Source organism: Macrotis lagotis, chromosome 8 (assembly GCF_037893015.1).
Source record: "Macrotis lagotis isolate mMagLag1 chromosome 8, bilby.v1.9.chrom.fasta, whole genome shotgun sequence".
NCBI lineage: Eukaryota > Metazoa > Chordata > Mammalia > Peramelemorphia > Peramelidae > Macrotis > Macrotis lagotis.
This window is the reverse complement of record NC_133665.1, coordinates 131,443,545-131,470,124: the sequence shown is the minus strand read 5'-3', so window position 1 is coordinate 131,470,124 and position 26,580 is coordinate 131,443,545. Positions and strand designations below refer to the sequence as shown.

Here is a 26,580-nt window from a genome sequence, read left to right as displayed (position 1 = left end):
TCTTTCTTAATCTGGTCATTTTAAATACTTAAATTTTTCATGGTTCAATTTAGATGTCATCATCTATTATAAGAAGGCTTTTCAGACTGCCCCCCTTTCAATTTTACTACTCTCTCCCTCCATAAATTTATTTTGTATTTTCTTATCTGTATATATCTGTGTTATATACGCCAGGGAAAGTGTCAACTCCTTGAAGGCAGGTTTTATTCCAATCTTGGCTGTGTAACACTGGTGACTGACCCAGCACCTTGTAATTCACTAGTACTAAATAAATAAAAAAGACCAAATTAAGATTATAGTCAGACCTTTCCTAATGAGACTATAAGAAACTGAACTATCCAGTTTAATACTTTTGAACAATATAGTTAAATGATAAGGATTCAGAACACAATGTAGATTTTTTTTCCACACAGAAGTTTCCTATTTTTCTGTCCATATAACTCAACTCATCAGACACTGCCCATTTTCTCTATTTCATTGGAGTTTTGTAAATTTGGCCTTCAAGTGTCCTTAAGATATTTCCCTAAAGTCAAATGAAAAATATGTGACCATTCAGGAGGATCTGCTGATGTGCATTAAACAATCCAAATCCACCAGCTTTGCAATTTATGGTGTTTGTCAGCAGAATAGTGAGAATAAATTGCTGTCAGAATACAGGAGCTCTCCTGAAAAGTAGCAGTAGAGAGGACACGGCAGTAACCTTTGCTAGCCTAGGGAGAGATTAGAGAAGACAGACATAAGCCTGAAGCAATTTCCTCTGGTACCTTTTTAAATGCAACTCAGTTAAATGGTGATTCTTGAGGAAACTTACTCAATATTCTTCAGATTCACATTCACAGGATGGCATTACCTACATATCATATGACCTTTCACACACACAGCATCTTAGTCATCCATGCAGCATCCAGCAGAGAGTGGGGATGTCAATCATTGTCTCCATTGCTCAGGTTGTACAATTAAGGGATTGGTCAGTTAAATGTCTTGTTTATAGTTACAGAGATGATCAGCAACTGGGTCAAAATTAAACCCCAGCCTTCAAACTGTGAATTCAATTACTTATTAACTTCTTGGTAGGATGTGGCAACCATTGATATACATACATTTATTTATTTGTTTGCTTGTTTGTTTATTTACTTATTTTACTTGTCTGTTGCTGTGATAAGTAGGAACAGCCCAGATAAATTATGAAGATTAGCCAAAATTATCTAACAACTGGGATGTTTTAGAAAATAGGGAAAGGGGGGGCGGCTAGGTGGCGCAGTGGATGGGGCGACTAGGTGACGCAGTGCATAGAGCACTGGCCTTGGAGTCAGGAGTACCTGAGTTCAAATCAGGCCTCAGACACTTAATAATTACCTAGCTGTGTGGCCTTGGGAAAGCCACTTAACCCCATTGCCTTGCAAAAACTAAAAAAAGAAAAAGAAAATAGAGTAAATCTTGCATGATCATTCTCATCTACATCACTGAACTTATGAAGAATTGTGTAACAAAGAGGTCTGGATTCAGACTCTGAAGCCCCAGCTCTGTATTTTGCTATACTCACATCCAGGGCTTTCTCCAGTCATCCTGATTCAAATCTGGCCATTGGATCCAGATGGCTCTGGAAGAGAAAATGTGGCTGGTGGCTTAGCACAGCCCCAGCTCACTCAAATCGAATTCATGTGCTTGTCATGATGTCACCCCCCCCCCCCAATGTCATGGTCTTAATATTTTAAGAATGAAATCTTGAAATGCAATTTAAACTAAAGTATTTTGGTATTTTTCTTTCCCAGGAAACAACTTGCAGTCTGAAACCATATATAGGGTAGCAAACAAGTTCTAATTTGCAACCAAGGTAGGCTCCAACTCTTAGGAGTCACTGTGAATTGAAAAGAAGCAATTTGTATTGCACTGGTGGTACAAATCCCATTGGTAAATAGTGTTCTTCCATAAAAAGGCAAATAAACATTGTGTTCATTAAAATTTAAATCTGGAAAGGATTTTGGAATCTAATTCAATTTTCCCATTTTAATCTTGAGAAAATTTCAGTTGATGGAACTTGGATTGGGACCATAAGGTAAGAACACTTATCTAAAAATGGATGATATGGCACTGGTATTAAATTTCTGTGCTTCACAAAAGATAATCATGATTGTTGCAAAATCTGGTCCGGTTACACCCAGAAGAATATAGAAGAGTATGAAATGTGTTGTCAAGAATGAAGCTTCACAAGACAATGTCATAACTGCCTAGCCCTTTACTGTTATGTTTTTTCGGTTTTATCAAATAACTTATAATACAGCCCACTGTTTGAGACTGTCCCCTATATACAACAAAGGGAAACAAAAGAAGGAAATTCTCACAGATAGCCAGATCTGGTGACATTGCTTAGTGCCTTTGTTTAGAATAATTAGCATACCTTCTCAATGTCAATTGTCTTGCCTTCATGACTATGTTAATAATTGTGTTTTGTGGAGTTTTTAAAAAAATACTAAAGATCCACAAAATACCTCTCCCCATTCCCATCTTTGAATAAGGTTGAAATTCTCTAACTAATGTTAGCCTTACCTAGATTCTGGGCATTAGCCATAACATCAAAAGTCCTTATCAAGGAAGAGGCTCCGTTTTAGAGTTGAGAAAACTGAGGAATCAAAGGACTAATGATTTGCCCAGGATTGATATCTACTAAGTGTCTGAGACTGTATTTAAACTCATAGTTTCCTTACTCTAGTCCCAAGATGTTTTCCATTATGTCACCTCTCTCCCTCTAGGCATAAGGATAGTAATATGGTACCTGTGTAATAGACCACAGAGGAGCAGGTGAAAAAATTTATGTAAAGACCTTTGCAGATTTTAACCATCAATTGCTATTATTATTATTATTACTAGTCACTGCTACATATATAGTTTCTTCAAATAGATTCACCTACTTGTGGAATGTGAGCACCAGCTGGAGGCCATTATTGCTATTGGCACCAAGGCTTAAGGGCAGATGCTATATACCTTTATGTTTGCCTTGATTTTGTCATAAAATCTCATTTCCTTCTCTTAGAATAGATGCTTTTATAGCCATTCACACCAAATAGATAGTAACACTAACATATGCTTTGATTGACACATATTTTCCCAAATACAGCAATTCAATCACCTGACAGCTGTTACCAATCTTGGATATGCACAAACATCACCATGATCTGCATCTCTTCTTCATACTCTCAAATCTGTATTCCCCTTGGGGAAAAAAGTGGCAAAAGAGAAAGATTCCTGGGGAAATTGGAAAGAGATCAAAAATATTAAATGATATTGATATTATTAATTTGGCAATCCCAAACATAGGAACTTTAAAATATTTGAAATTAATCACATATTATGTTTACCACATTTTATCATTCCCTTATTTAATGGTGATATTAATCTTTATTGGGATGACACAGTATATGATTTCACAGTTGGCAACAAATTTTGAAGCAAATAAGCACAAACATTCTACAAATTTAGAGCTGAAAGTGTTCTTTAAGGATGATGTCTCATCAATTTCTCTTGTTTTTACTGAGAAATAAAGATAGGCACCCAGTGATGAGGTATAAAAAGTAACAAGAAAATTGACTTGCCTAATGTTGCACAGTTACTGAAATGCAGAGTCAGGATTCAAAGCCAGGTTGTCCCAATTCTAAGTTCAATTATTTTGCCACTATATCATAACTAACTAAAATCATTCTGACTTTTATATTGTACAAATTTTGTCTACACAGGAGTAATGAAGTGGATAATCAGTTCTACTCTGATTATTTAGGCTAAAGGCAGAAGAACTATCACTTAACTAGCCTGAGTATGTCCTCTTTTTAAAGGAATGAAATAGGTTGATATCTATTCTTCCTGAAGAGTCAGACACGACTGAAATGAATCAATAACAGGGACCATTAAATGATTATTGTGGAGTAAAAAACCAGCCTGGAGTCGGAAAGACTTGAGTTCAAATCTAGTATCAGATACTAGCTATGTGACCTTCAGCAACTCGTTTAACCCAGTTTGCCACAGTTTCTCATCTGTAAGATGAGATGAAGAAGAAAAGGACAAACCACTCCAGTACTTTTGCCAGGAACAACTCTAAATGAGGTTCTGAAGATTTGGACTCAACTGATATGACTGAACAAAAATAAAGCCCCTTGCAACTCTAAAGTTAGGATATTGTCAAATAATTGAAGTCAAGACACATTTTAAAATACACACATATATGTGTGTGTGTGAATAAAATGCTTATATAATTATATATAATATATATTTACATAATTCCATAATTGTACACATATACACACACATATACACACTTTGTATTATAGGTCTTCCTTCAGCATATTTGTCAAAGAATTGTGTTGTACTTTCCATGAAGGGCATGGATACAGAGGATTTGCCATCAACAGAGCCCTGCACACATTGGCATCTTTTCTACTTCCTCACAGTCTCTTCTCATCACACCCCCTTCCCAACCTCTCCAACACATTATCCCAAACATACCTGTCCATCCCTGAAATTTATCTATATAACAAAGTAACTTTTTTTAAGGTTTTTGCAAGGCAATGGGGTTAAGTGCCTTGCCCAAGGCCACAGAGCCAGGTAATTATTAAGTGTCTGAGACCAGATTTGAACTCGGGTACTCCTGACTGCAGGGCCGGTGCTCTATCCACTGAACCACCTAGCTGCCCCACAAAGTAACTTTTTTTCTCCTTATTTTCACCATTTAAAATTTCCATTCCTTCACTGTAGCTTTATCAGCTATTAAGAAAATGTCCAATGAAGGTAACATGCAATGATGATCCTCCAAGGAGCTTTTTATATTTTACAAGATGAACTTGCTGACACACATGAATCTCTAATTAATAGATTACATCAGGGAGATGTTGCAGGAGAAGAAGGTGCCTTTCTGATGACCTGTGAAGTGCCACTGATCCCTCTAGCACCTAGAAAAATAGGGATCAGGAACTCGGCACCCCAAGCAGCCAATCCTTCATCTGGAGAGAAATGAGCATTTTACAGCCAATTGGCTTCTGAACCATCCAAGCTTTTATGCAGAGATTCTCCCTATATGCTATAAAATGTTCTTTGTTCTGAACTTGGACATTATCTTTGCCCAGATGTTAAGATCACACTCAAACCTCCAAAACCAAAATTCTTCAGAGCTTGTTGGAGGGACAGAAGGAAGATGTGAGACTTGCCCCTAGTAACTTCTTCACTGCCTTTTCCCTCTTCTTCATTGTCATTTAAAATAGTTCCTATAATGTGGTGAGAAAAGGACTGCACTAGGAATTGGACTTCCTGATTTCAAATCGCATCTTTACCACTCACTAACTGTGTGATATCAGACAATTTACAGTATATATCTGAATTTCAGATTATCTACTGGTAAAAGAGATTCAATAGGATCAAGGCTTTCTTAATCTTTTTTGTATCATGGCCCCATTTAGAAAACTGATGAAGTAAAGGCAAATAAAATAAAATACATGATACTACAAAGGAAACCAAATGCTAGTAAAAATAAAGATATATTTTCCTCTTCAAGTTTACAGGTCCCCTGAAGTTTCTTTACCCCATAGTGTCTATGGACCCCTAACTTAAGATCCCTGGCATTAAGTCATTTCTCATATTTCCTTTCAGGTCTGACATGTGAAAGTCATTAACCGCTCTGGGCTTCAAATTCCTCTTTTATTAAATGGAGGTGATAACATTTTCACTCACTACTCAATGAAATAATTTATGTTAAGAATAAGGTATACAGCATTTTGACAGTGTGAGTCACAAATGACCCAATCAAATACATATTCAAAGGATGAAACAAGCTGCTTATTCTCTGGTGAAGTTCCAACTTTGGTTTGAAAAACTTTGGATTCCTTTGCAAATGAAGAGCATGTTAATATCTTCTCCTTAGAAATTTTCCTTAATTGATCTCTGAATAACTTTTTTTAGAATTGTAAAACTTGGGTCTCAGGCCAAAGTAGGTCAAAGAGATGCTTTCTTCCCTTACCAAGAGTTCTTTGTCGTTGTCATGTTTGACTCTTTGTAACTCTATTTGAGGTTTTCTTGGCAGAGATAAAGGAGTGCTCTGCCATTTTCTTCTCCAGCTCATTTTATAGATGAGAAAACTTGGGCAAACAGGGTTAACTGACTTGGCCAGGGTCACATAGTTAATGTCAGAAGAACTCAAAAATGTGAATCTTCCTGACTCCAGATCAGGAATCCATCTAGCTCCCCAAACGTAAATTGCATAAATACAAAGTAATTAAAATCAAGGTAGTTTGGGTAGCCAGGGGGAATCAGGAAAAGCTTCAGGGAGAAGGTGGAGAATGAGCTGTGTGTTGAAGGCAAAGGTGAGAAGGGTAGAGGTAGGAAAATGCCCCCAAACCTCATGCCTATAAACCACGAACACTTTCTTCCAGAATTGGACCAGCAAACATAGATCCAAATCATAAAAATGAAATCAAATACAATGAGATAAGAAATGACTGATTACTGATAGGAGAGTTATTTCCACATCAGCTGTTTCTGAACAGCCACATTATCGACTTATTAGCGAAAAGTTCAAAATAAACACCAAAGTGAAATAAAGATGAGAAGCTAAAGTGTGGCATTACAACAGCTCCAACAGAATCTATTTCAGTTAATAATTATCTCTAGGATAAAATGCAGATTCCTTGGTCTGGCATATAAAGCTCTGTGGTTCAACTCTTACCTGCTTGTTTCGTGTAACTTTCTTCTATGCACTCCAAGTTGTAATCAAACCAACCTACTAGCTCTTCTCCAAGTCAACTATGTTGTAACGGAAGAGAACACATCATCATCATGGTCTTGCTCCTCATCCCTAGCACTTGTAATTTCTTATCTCCTTTTAATGCAGGTGCCACCTCCTGCTTGACACTTTTTCTGATTCCTCCTCAGTTGTAATTTCAAAAATTACTTTGCATTTGTTTACTTTGTTCATAGTATGGTATATTTATTTGTGCAAATTATGTAGCACCCAATAGAATACAAACTCTTTAAGGGCAGGGATAATTTCTTTTTTATCTTTGTAGCCCCAGGAGTTAGAATAGTACTTTGTATATAGTAGTCATTTAATAAATGCTTATTGAATTGAATTAATAGTATTTAGAGTGGAAATTATTTCTGTGACCTTGTTAAAATTAATTAAGCATATGATCTTTTTTAATATAAAACAAGTAAGTACAGCTGCACACTTTTATGTTTTACATAACTAACAGTTTAGATTTTTATTTAGTCTAGGATTTGTGTTATTTATCTGTTTCTGGAAAGATGCTTAAGTGCAAATATTTGACTTTAGTTTAGAAGTCCCAAACACACATCCTTTACCACTCCCAAGTACAGATGAACTAGATTAAAATGTAATTGAACAGGTAATATTAATTGTAATTAATTGTAATAAATAAAATGTAATATTTGGCAAAATAATAAAATACAATAAATATAATGTGAACAAGTGGTTTTTCTAAATTAATATGTGTTCACAATGATCCTTATGTATGGTTTAGTGGACCCTTTTTTGAGTTTGATGCCACTGCTTTAGTTCATGAATTACCCTAAATAAGTAGGAAAATAGTAAGAAAGCCCTCAACTGCTCATGAAGAATTCAAGTCACCAACCCTCATTGAGCTATATGCAGCCCAGGGCAATAAAAGAACTAGCTAGATGTGTGTGGTAGCCAATTTAATGATCTTTGAAAGATCTTCAGAGAACAGCTGTAACTAGGGATGGATGAATGTCATTGTGTCCAAAATATGAAAGAAATTGGAATCTGAAACTGCTAATGAGTGGTAAAATTCTATTCCTAACAAAATCATACAATTTCTTATCAAAGGGACAGATTTAAAACGTCTAGAAAAAGAAGCAGGCCTTCCATGAGCCAGTATGATTTCATTAAAAATAGTTTATGCCAGATTAGTTTCATTTCCTTTTGTTTGATAAATTTACTAGACTAGGAGCTTAGAGGAATGATGCTATCAATTTAGTTTACCCATACTTTAACAAAACAAATTCTTTCATAATATCATTTTCTGGAAAGATAGATCCTAAGATGGAGATATGAACTATGTGTTAATATGCTTACATGGCACCAGAACTAGTTGCAAAAAAGGGGGGAGGGGATAATCAGTGGTTCCTTGTATACCTGATCAATGAGTCATTGGATCTACTGTCAGAGGAAACAGGTTCAAGTCCTGATTCTGTAATGTCACTCGGACATCTTCCTTACCTATGAAATGAGGGAATAAACCTAGATAATCTTTCAGGTACATTGATTCTAGCTTAAAACTATGATTCTGTGAGTGCATTATGTGGAGCATTATGTCTCATCAATCTCCAACTTGAAAAAGAGACAGAAGTTGCCATAATATTCAGATTCAATCCTCTAATTTCTACTTTGTTTGGGGAACAAAATCTTGCCTCATTCAACAGTACTCATTGAACAACTATGCTGTCAGCAACACAGAGAATAGAAAACACGATCTCTATCCTCAAAGAGCTGACACCAATTGCTCTGTATATTCCTGTTTATTCTTTCCCTGATACTATAGCCTCACCAACCAAGCATTCTTAATGCTACCAGAGCCTTAACAAAGTCTAATGATATTACCTGATGGAAGGTTAAAATTTATCAGTCAAATGAAAGGAAAAAAAAAATTCTTTTGAAGGCTCCCAGTGGGAACAAGACAACTCACCAGGAGAGTCTCAGACCTTACTTGTGGGAAAATTTCCCAAATCCTCAACTATAGGAAACTCAGAATGGTGACAGGATCAACATGCCAACTCTTCTACATGTAACCTTCTTCCAAGTAAAGCTTTTTCCTTTCTGGTAGTTTTGGTGAGTATAGAACTATACATGATCTCTCTCGAGGAAGCCAAAAGTCCTTTCTAGTTCTTACTAATTCTATCTCTTATGTAGGTGTAGGCACCCCAAAATTGATCTCCATAAATGAGAATAATGGTATGCAAAAAGTCCTATTAATTAACCAAAATGTTAATTAATGATTAATAGGGTCACATTCCTTCTCTGAACCAAAACTCTACAGCTAAGACAAATATCAATGATTAGAAACAAATATGCATGATTTTCATGGTGTCCCAGGTAAACAACCAATCTATTGAAACCCCAAATTTTTTTTTAGGTTTTTTTGTTTTGCTTTTTTGCAAGGCAATGGGGTTAAGTGGCTTGCCCAAGGCCACACAGTTGATTAAGTGTCTGAGACCGGATTTGAACCCAGGTACTCCTGACTCCAGGGCAGGTGCTTTATCCACTGCACCACCTAGCCGGCCCTGCAGTTACCTAGGTTTGCTTTAGTTCACCATGTTTATTCCTTTTGATCTATTGCTATTTACTTATGAATATTTTTGTACTTTTGAAATGTGTATGTGCTATGTATGATGTCATTAGGCATGTTATCATTGCAGAAGCTTCTTAGAAATAGCTCTGTTTAGAGCTATTCCTTTTTTAGTTTTCCAGTTACATGTTATGAAAGTTTTTCAACATTCATCCATATATATATATGTACATATATATATATATATATATATATATATATATATATTTTGGGGGGGGTTTGCAAGGTAAATGGGGTTAAGTAGCTTGCCCAAGGCCACACAGCTAGGTAATTGTTAAGTGTCTGAGGCCGAATTTGAACTCAGGTACTCCTGACTCCAGGGCCGGTACTCTATCCACTGTAATACCTAACCACCTGAAACCCCATTTTTTTTTTTTCAAAAAACCCATTAATAGTATAAGTAATAGGAATAGCGCTATACAAAGCATGGAATGAATTACAGGAATTGATGCTGAGCAAAGGGAGAAAACCAAGAAAACATTGTACTCATTAACAACCTTTTGAGTTGATCAGGCTTAATGGATACAGCTCCCCTCAAGCAGTTCAGAGACCTAGGACAACCCTGGGAGACCTGCTATGGACAATGCTATCCTATCCTAATCCAGAGGAAGAAAAACAAAATAAAACAAAAAAATAAAAGAACCCTTCAGAACCTGAATGAACACTACATTCATTTTTTAAAAATTTCTTTTTAAAAATTTAAAAATTTAAATTTAAAAATCAAAAAATTTCTTTCCTATCTCATGGTTTTCTTTCTTTTCTCTTAGTTCTAATTCTTCATAGAAAAAACGAATAATCTGTAAACATGTTAATGTGTATGTACAGTGTTCACCAAATTGTTCGCCACTGAGGGAAGGGGAGTAGGAAGGGAGGTTGGAAGGAAATCACATAGCATAAATATATATATGGGGGCAGCTAGGTGGCAAAGTGGATAAAACACCAGCCCCGGAGTCAGGAGTACCTGGGTTCAAATTAGGTCTTAGACACTTAATAATTTACTAGCTGTGTGGCCTTGGGCAAGCCACTTAACCCCATTTACCTTGCGAAAAACCCCCAAATATATATATATATATGGATGAATGTTGAAAAACTTTCATAACATGTAATTGGAAAAACTAAAAAAAGGAATAGCACTAAACAGAGCTATTTCCAAGAAGCTTCTGCAATGATAACATGCCTAATGACATCATACATAGCACATACACATTTCAAAAGTACAAAAATATTCATAAGTACATAGCAATAGATCAAAAGGAATAAACATGGTGAACTAAAGCAAACCTAGGTAACTGCAGGGCCGGCTAGGTGGTGCAGTGGATAAAGCACTGGCCCTGGAGTCAGTAGTACCTGGGTTCAAATTCGGCCTCAGACACTTAATAATTACCTAGCTGTGTGGCCTTGGGCAAGCCACTTAACCCCATTTGCCTTGCAAAAAAACAAAAACAAAAAACCTAGGTAACTGCAAGGACTATACAAATATGCAGCATAACAATAAGCATTTACATATATAATGATAAGCAAAACAATTAACAAATAAATATTGTTATAGCATGAACATAACACAAAAGAGTAAAATGACAGTAATAGCAAAATAAGAAACAAGTATACTACATTATGTAGTAAATCACATATACAACAGCAAACATGAAATTATATACAAAGCACATTTCAGATGAGTTATCTTTCTGACAACTGCAGTTATTTGAGATAGTTTAATATGATGGAATACATTCTGAATTTGGAAATAGAAATCCGAAGTTCAAATACCAACTGAAATATTATCTTTGAGACTGAGCAAAATTCCTTAAGCTCTTAGAGTATCACTTTCCTTTTCTATTAAATGCTAGGGTTGATTTAGATGACTTACAAGGTTTCTTAGAATTCTAAAGGTATAATTTTAAGTATATTCCTTCTTCCTAATGAAGTATCCTATGAAGACTAAATGTACTTTCTTTAGAAGAGGAAGTGGTAACTGAGGAATTCAATTATGTTCTTTTAAAAAAAAGAACAAACAATGCCTATGCTTATAAAAAATTTAAATATTTGAATCTACCTTTTATGGGATAAAAATTGCCCTTATCCTCAAACTAGAGAGGGATAAAGCAGAGAAATAGAATTGTTGATCAAAATAATTAGTGAATATTAATACAAAAATTTAAAATAAAATCTTACCAAAGAGACTACAGCAATATACAAAAACAGAAGAATTATTCTCTATGTTTAAATTAGATTTAGGGTAGGAACTCAAGAGTGGTTCAACATAAGAAAAATTCTTGACATTAATGAGTCATATAAAACAAAAACTAGAACATATAAATAACATAGAAACCTTTTGCAAAATATAGCCCTCATTCATCTATGTTTTTAAAACTTTAAAATGTTTATTAACCAAATGTTAATATTAGCAGAAAGGACAAAATACTACAAACTTTTAAAAAGTTTTATAAGTTATCTTTTTTCATGTAAGTCAATTATCCTTCTTCAAAAAAAAACCCTAATCTTTTTAACAAGAATAAACTATAGGATAGAAATAATAGATTCAATGACTACACATGTCAGTGCATATAAAATTCTGCTCTTATAATTTCCCATCTTTCTGATCAGAAGAGAAAAGCATTTGTTCCCTACTTATCATTATTGCTTTTTTAAACGTTTGGAACATGGTTTCCTGTTAGTGATTTCTTTTACATTGTAGTTACCGTATGCATTGTTTTTCTCATTCAGCTCATTTCATTCTACATTAGGTTTTGAAAATCTCATGTTTCTTTAAATTATTCACATTTCATTTTTTACTGAAAATAATATCCAATTATACTTTGTTTCTGAGCATAATTTTTCTAGTAAAAATATGGGTAATTGAAGAACCACCACTACTATTTGACACAATTTTAGAAATATTTGCTTTATAAGACAGAAAAGAAAACTAAAGGTATAAACATCAGTAAAGAAGAGATAAAATTATTTCTCTTTCAAGAACATATTATGTTTTACTCAGAAGCACCAGAGAATAAGCAAATTAACTTATAATTCTTAAACTATAAAGACATACATAGAACACTATTGTTCTATTAGAAACCAGGAGGGATGGGATTTCAGGGAAGCCTGGAGGGATTTGCATGAACTGATGCTGAGTGAGATGAGCAGAACCAGGAAAACACTGTACACACTAACAGCAACATGGGAGTGATGTTCAACCTTGAAGGACTTGCTCATTCCATCAGTGCAACAATTGGGGACAATATTGGGCTGTCTGCAAAGGAGAGCACCATTTGTATCCAGATAAGGAGCTGTGGAGTTTGAACAAAGTGCAAGGACTATTCCCTTTAATTTAGGAAAAAAACATATCTTCTTGTCTGATCTTGTTACCTCTTAGACTTCTCTTCTTTAAGGATATGATTTCTCTCTCATCACACCCAATTTGGATCAAGGTACAACATGGAAACAAAGTAAAGACTGACAGAGTGCTTTCCGTGGGGGGATGGGGGGAGGGAAGCAAGATTGGGGGGAAATTGTAAAACTCAAATAATATCTTTAATAAAAATAAATTTAAAAAACTATAAAGACATAAAATAAATCATAAAATCATCATCATTTATAATGTTTTGTTTTATAATGTTTGTCCTACATTTTTTGAAAAAGACCTTGAAATCAGAGAGGTGATGCCATGACAAACACGTGAATTAGATTTGAGTGGGGATGGGGTGAGAATGGGCTGTGCTAAGTCACCAGCCTCATTTTCTCTTCCAGAACCATCTAGGTCCTGTGGCCAGATATGAATCAGGATGACTGGAGATGATCCTGTGCGTGAAGCAATCAGTAATAAGTGACTTGCCCAAGGTCATACAGTTAGTAACAACCAAGTGTCTGCCAGTGTTCCATCCACTGTGCCACCTAGCCACCCCCATCTTTTGTTTATAGTACTAATATAAACAAGGTGAAAATGTTAAATTCCATTAAAATATATACATACACATATGTTTTATAATACATAAAGTATATCTGAATTTACCTATCAAGATAGGAAAAAAGAAAATTAAATAATTTAAAAAAAAAGACAACCAGGGCATATATAAACACAACTATGAAACACTTTTTTGCAGAGATAAAGAAAGAAAATAACTGAAGAAAAGTTTCTTTTTCACTGTGGGACTATAACAATATAAAAAAAGGTATTACACTACCAAAAGTAGTTTATATTTAATGTTATGCTAACCAAAGAACCAAGATGTTACCTTGTAGAACTTGACAAAATATTTGGAAAATATATCTAAAATCTCAAGGGAAATCATAATAAAAAACATAGCATTATAAAACATCAACTATAAATGTGAAACTTATCTAACCTGTTAATTCTGGTTGATAGAAGAATGAAGATGGCTTATCTTAATTATTTTTGTTTCTTCCCTAGCAACCAGCACAGGTTCATGCATTTAGAAGGAGCTCAATAAATGTTTGATAAATCAATGAAATAATGAAGAAATGAACAAGGGATTTAATTCTTGATTCTCAGTAATTTATTTTAGGGGGGTTTTTTGTTTTGTTTTATTTTTTGCGAGGTAAATGAGTTTAAGTGGCTTGCCCAAGGCCACACAGCTAGGTAATTATTCTGTGTCTGAGGTCGGATTTTAACTCAGGTACTCCTGACTCCAAGGCCAGTACTCTATCCACTGCGCCACCTAGCCGCTCCCTAGTAACATTTTAAAAGAAGTAATCAACTCTGCAACTCACACCTCCTTGGCATTTACTGACCTGATGTCCCTCCCTCATATTGATTAAAAAGTATGATGGTTCGACATTGGAGAGCTCCTACTTGATCCTCAACTATTTAAGGAGAGCAACCAATGCACCTTATCATTTACTATCTGGCTGAACTCCTCAGTTTTGTGATCTGTAGAAACTCATAAGAAGAAATAAACTTTCTCAGATAATTTCCCAGCTTGGCTACTTCACCTCCTTCTGAACAGGCTAAATCCTCTCACCTCCTTCAGTTTCTTTCTATGTGTTGTCTTAGTCCAACAGATTGTGAGCTCTTTGAGGGCAGAAACTTTCTTGCTTTTCTTTGTATCTCCAACATTTAACACAATAGTGCCTGTACATGGTAGATGCCTAATAAATATTCATTGACTCTGACTTTAAATTCACAAGGCAAATAAGACCCCCAAAACAAATAAATATAACAGTTCAATATTTAATAAACCCAAGACAAAAACCACTGGGGTGCAGGGAGGACTGCTAAGTTAGATGAAAAGGCAATGTCACAAGAATGAAATTTAGATCAGTGTTTGTTTCATATACTATATTAAGTTACAAAAACTATAACTTAAAAAGTCATAGAATAGGGACAGAACAAAAGAAGTTACCTCTCACCATTGTGGCTAGGGGGAAAAATTAAGTAAGGAATAGAGGTTCTCACTAAATATAAAACAATTTTGATTGTATAAGTTTAAAAATCAATATAGCTAAAATAAGAAGGAAAAATAATAAGAGTTTAAGTGCAGGGAAATAATATTTAATAAATATCTCTGAAAAATGTCTCCTTTGCAAAATGGATAGTAAATTGACAGTATTGTTATATGATATTGAGTCATTCCTCACTAGATAAATAGCCAAAGGATAAGAACAGTTTTCGGTAGAAATGCAGATGATTGATAACCATGAAAAATTGTACAGAATCACAAATAATGAGAGAAATATAAATTAAATTGACTCTGAAATTGTACCTCCCTACCCTCCTAGAACTGGGTCAGATGCTAAAAGAAAGACACCACAAATATCAGAGTGTTTGTGGGAAAGATATGCCTATGGTAGAGGTATGAATTAGTTCAATCATTCTAGAAAAAAATTTTATTATTATATGAGAAATTTCACTACACCATTTGTATCTTTTGGCCCTGAATTGTTGTTCCAGAGACTCTACTATTCAGATATATTCTCCAAGAAAACTAATGGAGAAAAAAAGATAAGGAATAGAGCTTAAACCAATGATTTCATTGATATAAATCAATATCTAATGAGGAAACTTCCTTTACCAGAGCTAGTTAGTACTTTTTTAAAAATTATTTAAAGCAAGGGGGTTAAGTGACTTGCCCAAGGTCACACACAGCTAGGCAATTATTAAGTGCCTGAGGCTGAATTTGAACTCCAGTACTCCTGACTCTAAGGCTGGTACTGTATCCACTGTGCCACCTAGCTGCCCCCTACTAGTCAGTACTTTCTCTACAATTAAAAGTCTTTTTTTAAAAGATTTTATTTATTTTGAATTTTACAAATTTTCCCCTAATCTTACTTCTCTCCCCCATCCCCCACAGAAGACAATTTGCCAGTCTTTACATTGTTTCCATGGTATACATTGATCCAAATTGAGTGTGATGAGAGAGAAATCATATTCTTAAGGAAGAAACATAAAGTATAAGAGATAACAAGATCAGACAATAAGGTATCAGGTTTTTTTTCCCCTAAATTAAAGGTAATAGTCCTTGTTCTTTGTTCAAACTCCACAGTTGTTTCTCTGGATACAGATGGTATTCTCCATTGCACAGAGCCCCAAATTATCCCTGATTGTTGCACTGATGGAATGAGTGAGTCCATCAAGGTTGAACATCGCCCCCATGTTGCTGTTAGGGTGTACAGTGTTTTTCTGGTTCTGCTCATCTCACTCAGCATCAGCTCATGCAAATCCCTCCAGGCTTCCCTGAATTCCCATCCCTCCTGGTTTCTAATAGAACAATAGTGTTCCATGACATACATATACCACAGTTTGTTAAACCATTCCCCAAATGAAGGACATTTACTTGACTTCAAATTCTTTGCCACCACAAACAGGGCTGCTATAAATATTTTTGTACAAGTGATGTTTTTACCCTTCTTCATCATTTCTTCAGGGTATAGACCCAGTAATGGTATTGCTGAATCAAATGGCATGCACTTTTTATTGCCCTTTGGGCATAATTCTAAATTGCTCTCCGGAAAGGTTGGAGGAGTTCACAGCTCCATAGTGTCCCAGATTTCCCCACAACCCTTTCAACAGTGATCATTATCCTTTCTGGTCATATTGGCCAGTCTGAGAGGTGTGAGGTACAATTAAAAGTCTTAAAGAGTTACCTAGAATAGAGGTGTCAAAGCCAGAGCTAGATTAAAATATAATTGGAGAATATTTATCAAAATAAATAAAAATAAAATAAAATATAGATGATGCTACAATTTAAAATTGTTAATATATGGATCCTTACATGTGGATTATGGTTCCCATTTTTATTTGAGTTTAATATACCTAGCTCCAGTTTGTCTCAAGATCCCACATAACTCTCAAACCAATTAAAGTATAATTGGAAAATATTTAACAAAATACATAAAACTACAATGCAATATAAATAATATTAATTTGTGTTTTTTCAAAATCATATATAGGGATTGTAAAACTCAAAATAAAATATTTCTTTAAAAAAATCAATATGTAGGGGCAGCTAGATGGCCCAGTGAATAGAGTACCAGCCCTGGAGTCAAGAAGACCTGAATTCAAATTTGACTTCAGATTTGGAGGGCTTGCCTAGCTGTGTGATCTTGGGCAAGTCACTTAACTCCATTGCCTTAAATAAAATTTAAAAAAATCAATATGTAGCCTATTTCTATTTGTTTGACTCCACTAACTTAGTAGCATCAGAAGTGGGATGTGAACTCATCTTTCACTGTGTCAATTGCATCTTGAAAGTTAAACAACAAAGGACATATGTAACAAAATATTCATAGCAATACTCTGGTAGCAAAAAAATTGAGGAAAAAATATACTTACCATTTTTCATAAATTATGACTTAACATTTGTAATGGAACATTTTATTATGAGAAAAACCAAATATTAGATATTCAGAGAAATGTGGGAAGGCTTGGATGAAATGAAAAAAGCAGAACCAAGAGAACAATATTACGATGACTACAGTGATATGTATGATAACATTAAAAAGGAAATGGAGTAATTAAAATTAATAATCGGTAATGGAGAACAAGTAAGAAAATATACCTCTTCATCAGATAGAAAGATGGAAACTACAGATTTGTGAATCAGTAGACATAGTTAAGCCTAGAGGTTTTGTTAGTTGGTTTTTACTTAAAAGTCTTCTTTATAGAAAAGAGTTCAATGTAGATGATGGGAAAGTAAGAAGGGAAAATGCTTGAGGCAAAAAAACAAAAGGCAACAATTTTAAAATTGTTTTAAAATTTTAAAAAATAATGAAATATAACATGTACTTATTAATTTCTTCCCTACCTGTTCCACAGGATTATTTTGAGGACCAAATGATATAATACAGGAGAGCAAAGTTCTAAATAATCTTTTATGAAGCCTCAAATGAAATAGGTGTGTATTAGATATACAAAAAAAATAGAACTGAATATAAATACATGTTATTTTAACTTTGCTAGGTGCTTTGTGAACGAATTCCAGCCATACCAACACAACTGTCAACACAGACCACCAAGTAGTAAGTATCTGAGGTCAAATTTGAACTTGTCTTCCTGACTCCATGGTCAACACCCTATCCATTGTGCCCCTAGTTGCCTCTAGATGACCTCTTAATGCACCTTGTTGCTTTCTTATTCTATAGGTCTGTAAATTAGCTGGGCTAAAAGGCCCCTTTTCCTATATTGCCAAACCTTCTACTCTAGTATATGGGTTGGTTAACTTTTATCTGTTTTATGGAAGAACTCAACATTGGGTTGTTTGAATATTCCTGCTAAGCATTTTCAAGATTTTTGGCTTCCTTAAGAGAATGTCCATTGACATTATTTTGATAGTCACTCATGTAGTCATTCAGAGTCCATTCCCAAGGATTTTCATTTGCCTTCATTTCCACATACTAACCAATACTGCATTTTATACTCTGCAAACTTCTCCCAGAGGGTTTAGCCATTTATTGGTTTAGCTCTTTCCTTCTGTCTGACTCAGAAATTTAAGAGTTGAAAGGGACCTTGGAAACTGTCTTGACCAACTTTCTCAACTTCCTTATACCTTGCTCCTTTTTAGGTGTAGCCTCATTGAAAGCATGCTTTGGGTCAGCATCTACACAAGAATCCACAGTTCACAAACCTTCCTGACAATATTTCTTTTATCAACCAAAAGGCACACTATTTCAAATTGTTAAATGTTTAATTAAACTATGTAGCAAATATAGGATAAGGAAAATTCTGCACTATACCTGCAAGAATACATAACCCACATACTAGAAAAACATGGAACCAGGAAACTTGTATTTAGAGATATGAACTTTGTAAGTATGTTTTTAAAAAAAGGCACATGTAGAGAAAATGTATAGCCAGAGTGACACCTAAGGGATAACACAGGTATAGGGAACACTCATGGGGCCAGAAGCATGTGTAGTCAGGGCAAGTCCTTGGTTGACATCTTTGTAACCTCTCTGCCCTGAATACTGAGGTCAGTCTTCTTTTCTAGTTTTGTTATCAAGCTTTCTCCAAGCTATAGCCTCCAGAATGGGGTAGGGGAGTGTTCTAGTCTAGTCATTCTTCTATGCTGCTATTTATTGAGGTCTCTGCTCAGTTTTCTCCTTTTTGGGTTTCTACTCCTGCTATCTTCTGGTTCCCCATTAAATTGCAGTTCCTGTGCAACAATTTGCCTAGAGAGGTCTTTAGAAGCTTTTTTCACTTTTTGTTCCAGGAACTATTTCAGTTCTTTTATGATTCAGACTAGTCTTCTAGTGAAACAATTAGGAGCTAACCCGTCTCTTTGAACTCATTTTTATATGCTTCAGCTGCTTCACTTTGAATTCAGTCTTTTTTCAAGTTTAGATGTGGAAATTCCTTTAGACCCCAAATATGTGTATATATATATATATATATATATATATATATATATATATATATATATATATATATATATATATATATCACTTCAGACCTGTTGCCTCACAAAAAGACAAAAAAGGTCCAGAGACATTAAGTGATTTGACTTGAGTCATTTTAGTGGTGGAGGGCAAAGTAAAACCCAGATACAAATTTTTGCCATGTCATTTGAGGCTTAGAGTCTTTTGAGGATATGGGCAATAAAAGGACTTAGGAACATATTCAACCCAAGTCACTTTGTTCTCATTGTCTCTGTTGTAATATTTAGCAAAACCTTGAGACAATGCAAAGGAAGGAATTTTTAGGTAGGTGAAAGCAAATTGACCTTTATCTCTACTTCCAGTTATAGCTCTCTTAGGCAAACTTCCTACTTGTATCTCTGCTTGTTTGATTTCATCTCTTTTTTTTTCTTTCATAGTTTGGTCTTCTCACTCTGTATGTGGAAACTATCTAGGCCTTGGAGCTTGTCCCATCTCCATCCATCACTTATTCACATTGAGTCATGAATGTATTAGCAGCAAATGTGGAAATATATTTTGTATGACTTGATGTGTATAATTGACATTGTATTGCTTGCTTCTCAAGGGATAGAGGAGGACTGTGAAGGAGAAAAGAATTTGGAATTCAGAATTTTAACAAATGAGTGAATGTTAAAAATTGTTGCATACAATTGAGAAATGTAATAAAATAAAATATATCTTTTAAAATTTTTAAAGAAAAAAATTTACTAGCAGCAGCAAGATATGGTGGAAAAATATACAATTAAATCCCACATTGACATTAACTGTGTGATTATGAACAAATCAATTAACCTCTCTGAGTTCCATTTTCCTTACAAGTAAAATGGAGATAATGATGCCTCTATACTTACATTACTAGATTATTGTGAATGTCAGATGAGATACTGAATGTAAAATGTTTTGCAAATCAAGAATTGGAAATTGAGGAGATATCCATCAATTGAGGAATGGCTGAACAAATTGTGGAATATGAATGTGATATAACACTATTCTATAAGAAATCACCTTCAGAAAGACTTACATGAACTGATGCCGAATGAAATGAGCAGAACCAGAAGGACAATATACACACTAACAATAATATTGGATCATGGACTTATTCATTTCAGCAGTACAATAATCAAAGACAATTATAAAAGAATTGTGATAGATAGTACCATCCATATCCGGAGAGGGAACTGTGGAGTTCAAATGTAGACAGACCAAAGTTTACTATCTTCATTTGAAAGTTGTCATGTATTATATTGTTATTTTCTCTCTAATGTTTTTTCCTTTGGATTTGATTCATCTTTTATAACATGATTAAAATGGATCTATGCTTAGCATAATTACACATGTAGAGCCTATGTTAGATTGCTTTTTGTGGGGGGGAGGGAAGGGAGGGAGGAAGAAAAATGTAAAAACTCAAAAACCTTGTAAAAAATGATTGCATTTTGTTGAACAAAACAAATAAATACAAATGATTTAAGAAGAGAAAAAAGTTTTACAAATCTTAAAACTAGATATGAGGCTCTTAATTTCAGAAAGTTTATAAATGTAGATAAGAAGAAATATTTTGATAGATATATTTAAATATAATTGGTTCCTTTTGCAATGTTGTGTACTTTATGTATCTAAAGATAGTTTCGTGAGAAGGGGTCGATAGATTCCAGACTGCTCTAGGAATCAATTAAAAGTAAAATAAAGTTAAGAATCTTGGCTCTATATAAAAGTTAACTATTATTATTTGTTCATTCAATCAAAAAATATTTATTGAACCTATTACTTGTGTAGTCTTGCACTAACTCCGTGGAGTTAAAAAATATATATATAAAGCATACTTAACCTTGAGAAACTAACATTATATTGTGGAATATAGAAACCCTAGATAGCTGTTGTCCTGTTTTCTGACTGAATTCCAGATGTTGGAAGTGATAAGAGGCAATAGAAGAGTCAACCATAGCCATACTAAGAACAAAACAAAAACAATAAAACTAAAGCAAGATCTGGCTTGTATAGGACCCACCATGAGAAGAGGAGGCCTCTCAGTCCTCAACAAAGGATCTAAGGGTGTGGGGAGAAATAAAATGCCTTTTCTTCCATTGCCACAGAGTGAGATCACACCTGCCCAACCTCTCAATATTTTCTGTCACATTCTCTTCACATACTAACTTCTCAAGATTCTCTTCCTAGTTTCTCAAATGAGTTCCTCATGGGGTACAAATAGAATTCTCAAGGTGATAAAATCTGCAATGGCAATATGTCCCCTCGGGTAATTTGACATTAGCTCTTTGGAAGACTAGAAGAAAAGGACTGATCCTCTTTTAGTGTAAAGTTGGTTAATCTTTTGCTGGTAATCCATACCTTCCTTTGTTTCCAGGTCTCGCTGTTATTTAACAATTGTGCCAAAAAAAATTTGTGAATTATCTAAATTGATTAGCCTCCAGACCTAGTAATTAATTCAACAGAAAGAACAAAAACAGCTGAATTTCTCTTCTATTGGATCAATTATAATGCTTTAGTGAAGCATTTGGTCAATGAGGAATCTAAATTAAATTTTCATTTTAAGTAATGAATTGGTCCATCATTCAATAGGCATTTATTAAGCATCTGCTCTGGTGTCTGAAACTCCACAAAGTTCTGAGGGTATTTTTAAATTTTTAAAAAATTTTTAAAAAAGACCCCCCCTTCCTTCAATGAACTTATAATGCAATAAGCTTCCAGTTGGTATCCAAATAAAAATGAAAAATAGGGCATTGGATTGGGAGGACATCTAAGTTCTATTTATGGCTCTATTATTCACTGGTTGTGTGAAACTGCAAGTCAATTGATCCTTTTTGACTTGAGGTAAGATAGTCATATATGAGGCAATGAGAAAACCATGTTCTTATTTCTTCCCACCGTTGGTTAGTAAAAACCAATAGATAGTTTTGAACCAATTGTGTCTTGTGCCTGATAAATAAAAATGAATACATTGAGGGAAACTTATTAACTATGATTTTGAATTAATATGAACTCATAGAGTTACTTGAAATTGAAGTAGTTTTTGTCTGGGTGTCCCCATGTGTGAGATGGCAGTGCTGTGGATACTGTAGGTGACATCAGACAAGACTCCTAGAGGGATCTGTTGGAACAGGGGAAGAGAAAATGAGTTGTGATTCTACCACTGGAGGGAGCAGCTACGTGGCTGGGATCATGGATCTATCAAAGTAATTTCTCTGAACACAATATAGAGATTAATCTTTGTTAATTACCTTGTGACCAAGAGAAAAGCATTGCTTTTTGCTTCTTTTTTTCTTTTATTTTGTTTTTCTTTGCTTTAGCAACCCACTCATTAGAGAAAATGAGATAAGATATGATTTTAAACTCTCAAGAATGAACTAAATTAAATTTCTGAAGATAGACAATCATTCTTTTAAACTTTCATCTGCAGAGCTCTTTATATTTTTTCAAAATATTTACAGGCTTTATTTCATTTGATCTTTATAACATTCTATGTGGTTGGGAGCACAAATGTTATTATCATTCTGTATTTTATGCTCTGGATAGATTGCCCTTCTTGCTCATAATTCATTCATAGCCTTCTATCTCCTATCTTCATTCTGAGCCACAGGCTATCCTCCTTTTCTGGAATGTATTTCCTTCTCATTTCTGCTCTTAGAAACTAAACTTATATGTCACCTACAAGAAGACTTCCATGTTTCCTCCTCTCACTCTCTCAATTACCTTGAGTTAATTTTATATCTATTGTGTGTGTGTATTTGTATGTGAGAGAATTAAAATAGACAATTTTTTGATTGCATGAAATAAAAAAGCTTTTTCATAAATAAAACTAAGGAAGCAAAAATTAGTGGAGGAAAGAGGAAATAGAGGAGCAGGAGAAGAGATTTTACATTTGAGTTCTGATAAGGGTCTCATTTCTCAAAAATACAGGAACTGAATCAAATTTTAAAATAAGGGACATTTTCCATCTGACAAATTGTCAAAAGTTAGGTTTCAGAAGAAATCAAAGCAATCAATAGTCACATGGAAAATGCTCTAATCTACTATTAGAGAAATACAAATTAAAATAACCCAGAGATATCACTTCATACCTAGCATAGTGGCTAAAATTACAGAAAAGGAAAATAACAAATGTTGGAGGGGATGTGGAAAAATTGGACCACTAACTCACTGTTAGTGGAGTTGTGAACTAATCCAACCATTCTAAAGAACAACTTAAAGCTATACCTAAAGACCTATAAAACTCTGCATACCCTTTGGTCCTGCAGTGACATTGCTAGACCTGCATCCCAAAGAGATCAAAGAAAAGGGAAAAGGAACTATTTGTACAAAAATATTTATAGCAGCTCTTTTTGTAGTGGTAAAGAATTTGAAATCAAGAGGATGCCCATCAATTGGGGAAAGGCTAAATAAATTGGAATATAATTGTGATGGAATAGTACTGTGCTATAAGAAATAATGAGCAGGATGCTTTGAGAAAAATTTGAAAAGACATATGAACTGAAGCAGAGTGAAGTGAGTAGAATCAAGAGAATATTGTACATAGTACGGCAAAAATTGTAAAGATTGTAAAGATGATCAATTGTGAAAGACTTAGCTACTCTAAACAGGGCAGTATATAAGAAAATTTCAAAGGTTACATAATGAAATAATGCTAGTTGACCCCAGAAAGAAAACTGAAGGACTCTTTAAGAGTAAATTCAAACATACTTTTAAAAAATAACTTCATTTTTCTTGGGGTTTTTTTGGTTTTTTCTTTTGCAACATGACAAATATGCAAATATGTTTTGCAAGACATCACATGTATAAGTAATATCAAATTGCTTGCCTTCTCTAAGAGAAGAGAGAGTTGGGAGGAAAGGAGAGATTTTAGAACTCAAAATTTTAAAAAAAATTTGTTAAAAGATTTTACATGTAATTGGGAAATATTTAATGAAATAAAAAATATCTTAAAAATTCTTCAGCCACATTCAAAGACTAGTGAATTTGTTCCTTTCTGTGGTCTTTGCTTCCCAGATACAGATGACATTATCATTTGTACAATTTTGACACATAATATAAACTGATCAAATTACTTAACCCCTCAGACTCTAAGCAACCCTCTCTGAAACTATGATTTGGAAGTGCTGATCTTCACTGGTAGGAGAAATTTGCTTATTCAATAGCTTCTTATAAGGAAGGGGGAGGGGGAACAATCATTTCTTAAGCATCAACCATGTGTACTGTGTTAAGACTTACAAATATCATCTCAAACTAATGAAACCACAAAATCAGTTCTTATTCCTGTGGAAAGTCATCTGATTAACATTAACATTATTGGGAGATGTGGTTTTGAGCTGAGTTTTTAAGTGGAATTATTTTCTTTTATCATGGTCAACTGAAAAGAGCTCTTGAAAATCTTTCAACCTCCATTTCTAACTCTGTAAGGTCAGGGAACTGAACTAAATGATCACTAGCCTCTCTTTCGAGTTTAATATTCTCTGATTCTAGAAAGATTTCAAGAACAAGGTGCAGCAGGATATAGTAGAAAGAATACTCAAAAATATAGAAATAGAGAAAGGCACAGTCCTTGCCAGACTCAGTATTCTTTCTACTTAAGCACTTAATAAACGTTTGTTGAGCAATAGTCAATTCCTCAGGATTCAGGATGAAACATGTTACCCATTTCCAGAGTGAAAGGGGGTGAATTCAGGGTACAGACTGAAATAGATGGATTTTGGGAGGTATAGTCAAATTACTTTGGCTGTGTATACTTTTTTTTTTTTTTTAGTTTTTGCAAGGCAATGGGCCTAAGTGGCTTGCCCAAGGCCACACAGCTAGGTAATTATTAAGTATCTGAGATTGGATTTGAATTCAGGTACTCCTGACTCCAGGGAGGTGCTTTATCCACTGCACCACCCAGCCACCCTATGTATACTTTTTACAAAGGTTCTACTTTTGTTTTCAAAGTGGAGTGGAGGAGATGGAAGGAATAAAAATGCATTTTTGCCTTAATTAATAAATAAAATCTGCAGTCCAGGGGAGGTTGGAGTATTCTACTCATTTAAAACACTAAAAAACCAAAAACTCCAACAAAACAAAACTTGAAGCTACAGAGGTAGTATGAAGTGAATAAGTAAAGTGATAGACTTGGAGTCAAAAGGAACAGTGTTCAAATTCCTCTTCAGATACTCACTAGCCATATGGCAATGAATAAGTCAGTTAACCACTTTCATCCTCAGTTTCTCAGTCTGTAAATGGGGATAATGTTAGTGTACCTTACAGTTATAGTAATGATCAAATGAGATAATATATCATGTGCTTTGAAAATCTTAAAATACTGTATAAATGTTAGTTATCATCATCCTCATCCTCATCATTTAGGGAATTAACTGGAAATCAGTTGTCTTCACATTCTTCCCTACCCAACAAAGACACCCCATTTCTAGCTGGAAGGATTATTCAGAAAGAATGGGAATTAACAAATGAAGAGTAAGGAGATATGTGTAGGTATAAGAGACAGAGGAAGAGACTAACACACACACACACACACACACACACACACACACACACACACACACAGAGTGAGTGTGTGTGTAAACTATGGCCTCATACATGTATATAGAAAACCAAGCTAATTAAGAGGAAATGTCAGAGGACTGCTATGTTGTCTCTGGGCAATGTCTTCTTGTTGCTAAGGAACTCTAAATTGCCACTGAGGCATCTGTCACAATGAACTGCCAAATCCAAGTCCAAATATTAATTTCTGAGAGGGGAGATTAGGCTGCTGAACTCATAATTTTACAGCTGAAAGATACCTCAGAGATCATTTAGTCATAATATCATAGCATTTAGAGTTGGCACTTTAGATATAATTTAGTTCAAGCTTCCCCTCACTTCACTGATGAAAAAACCAAAGCCCAGAGAATTCCAGCGACTTAGCTGAGGTGATAAAGTTAGATAGCAAGTAATGAATGGATTTGAATTCTGGTAAGCGCAAAACCAATAAGCTTGTGGAATAATGGATAGTATAGTGGACATGAGTCAGGAAGATTATGTTCAAACTCTGTCTCTGATACTTCCTAGTTATTTAAACCTGGTTAAGTCATTTAATCTCTGAGCTCAATTTCCTTACCCATAAAAATGGAATGATATTCATAATACCCATAATATACGTACAAAAAGAAATATAAATAAAAGGCTAGGAATACAGGTAAAGTGTTATGTGAAGTCTAAGAGGAGAGGGAATGACACTGCTCCAAATGTGTCAGTTCACAGATAGGGAAGATAAGACCAAGAAAAAAAAATCACTGATCTAAGTACCCACAGTGAGTTAGGAGCAGTTACTTTATCATGAATAACCACAATGTAAATTCTAATATAGTAT

The 26,580-nt window shown here is 34.5% G+C and overlaps 2 long non-coding RNA genes across 4 annotated transcripts in view; one reads left to right on the top strand and one right to left on the bottom strand.

Moving 5' to 3' along the window:
• The window catches only part of LOC141496152 (uncharacterized), a 63,205-nt gene that overhangs the window by 31,925 nt on the left and 4,700 nt on the right, over positions 1–26,580 (top strand). For 2 of the 3 annotated variants that reach the window (XR_012470956.1, XR_012470955.1), the window contains exon 1: positions 9,581–17,837. This is a non-coding gene — a long non-coding RNA (uncharacterized LOC141496152). Of the gene's footprint in view, positions 1–9,580; positions 17,838–26,580 lie in introns of those variants that run through there. The other variant, XR_012470957.1, reaches the window with a different exon arrangement.
• Positions 310–6,780, bottom strand: LOC141496154 (uncharacterized). Its single transcript, XR_012470960.1, has 3 exons — positions 6,704–6,780; positions 3,128–3,243; positions 310–710 (listed from the first exon to the last, which is right to left on the bottom strand). It is a non-coding gene; the product is annotated as an uncharacterized LOC141496154 (long non-coding RNA).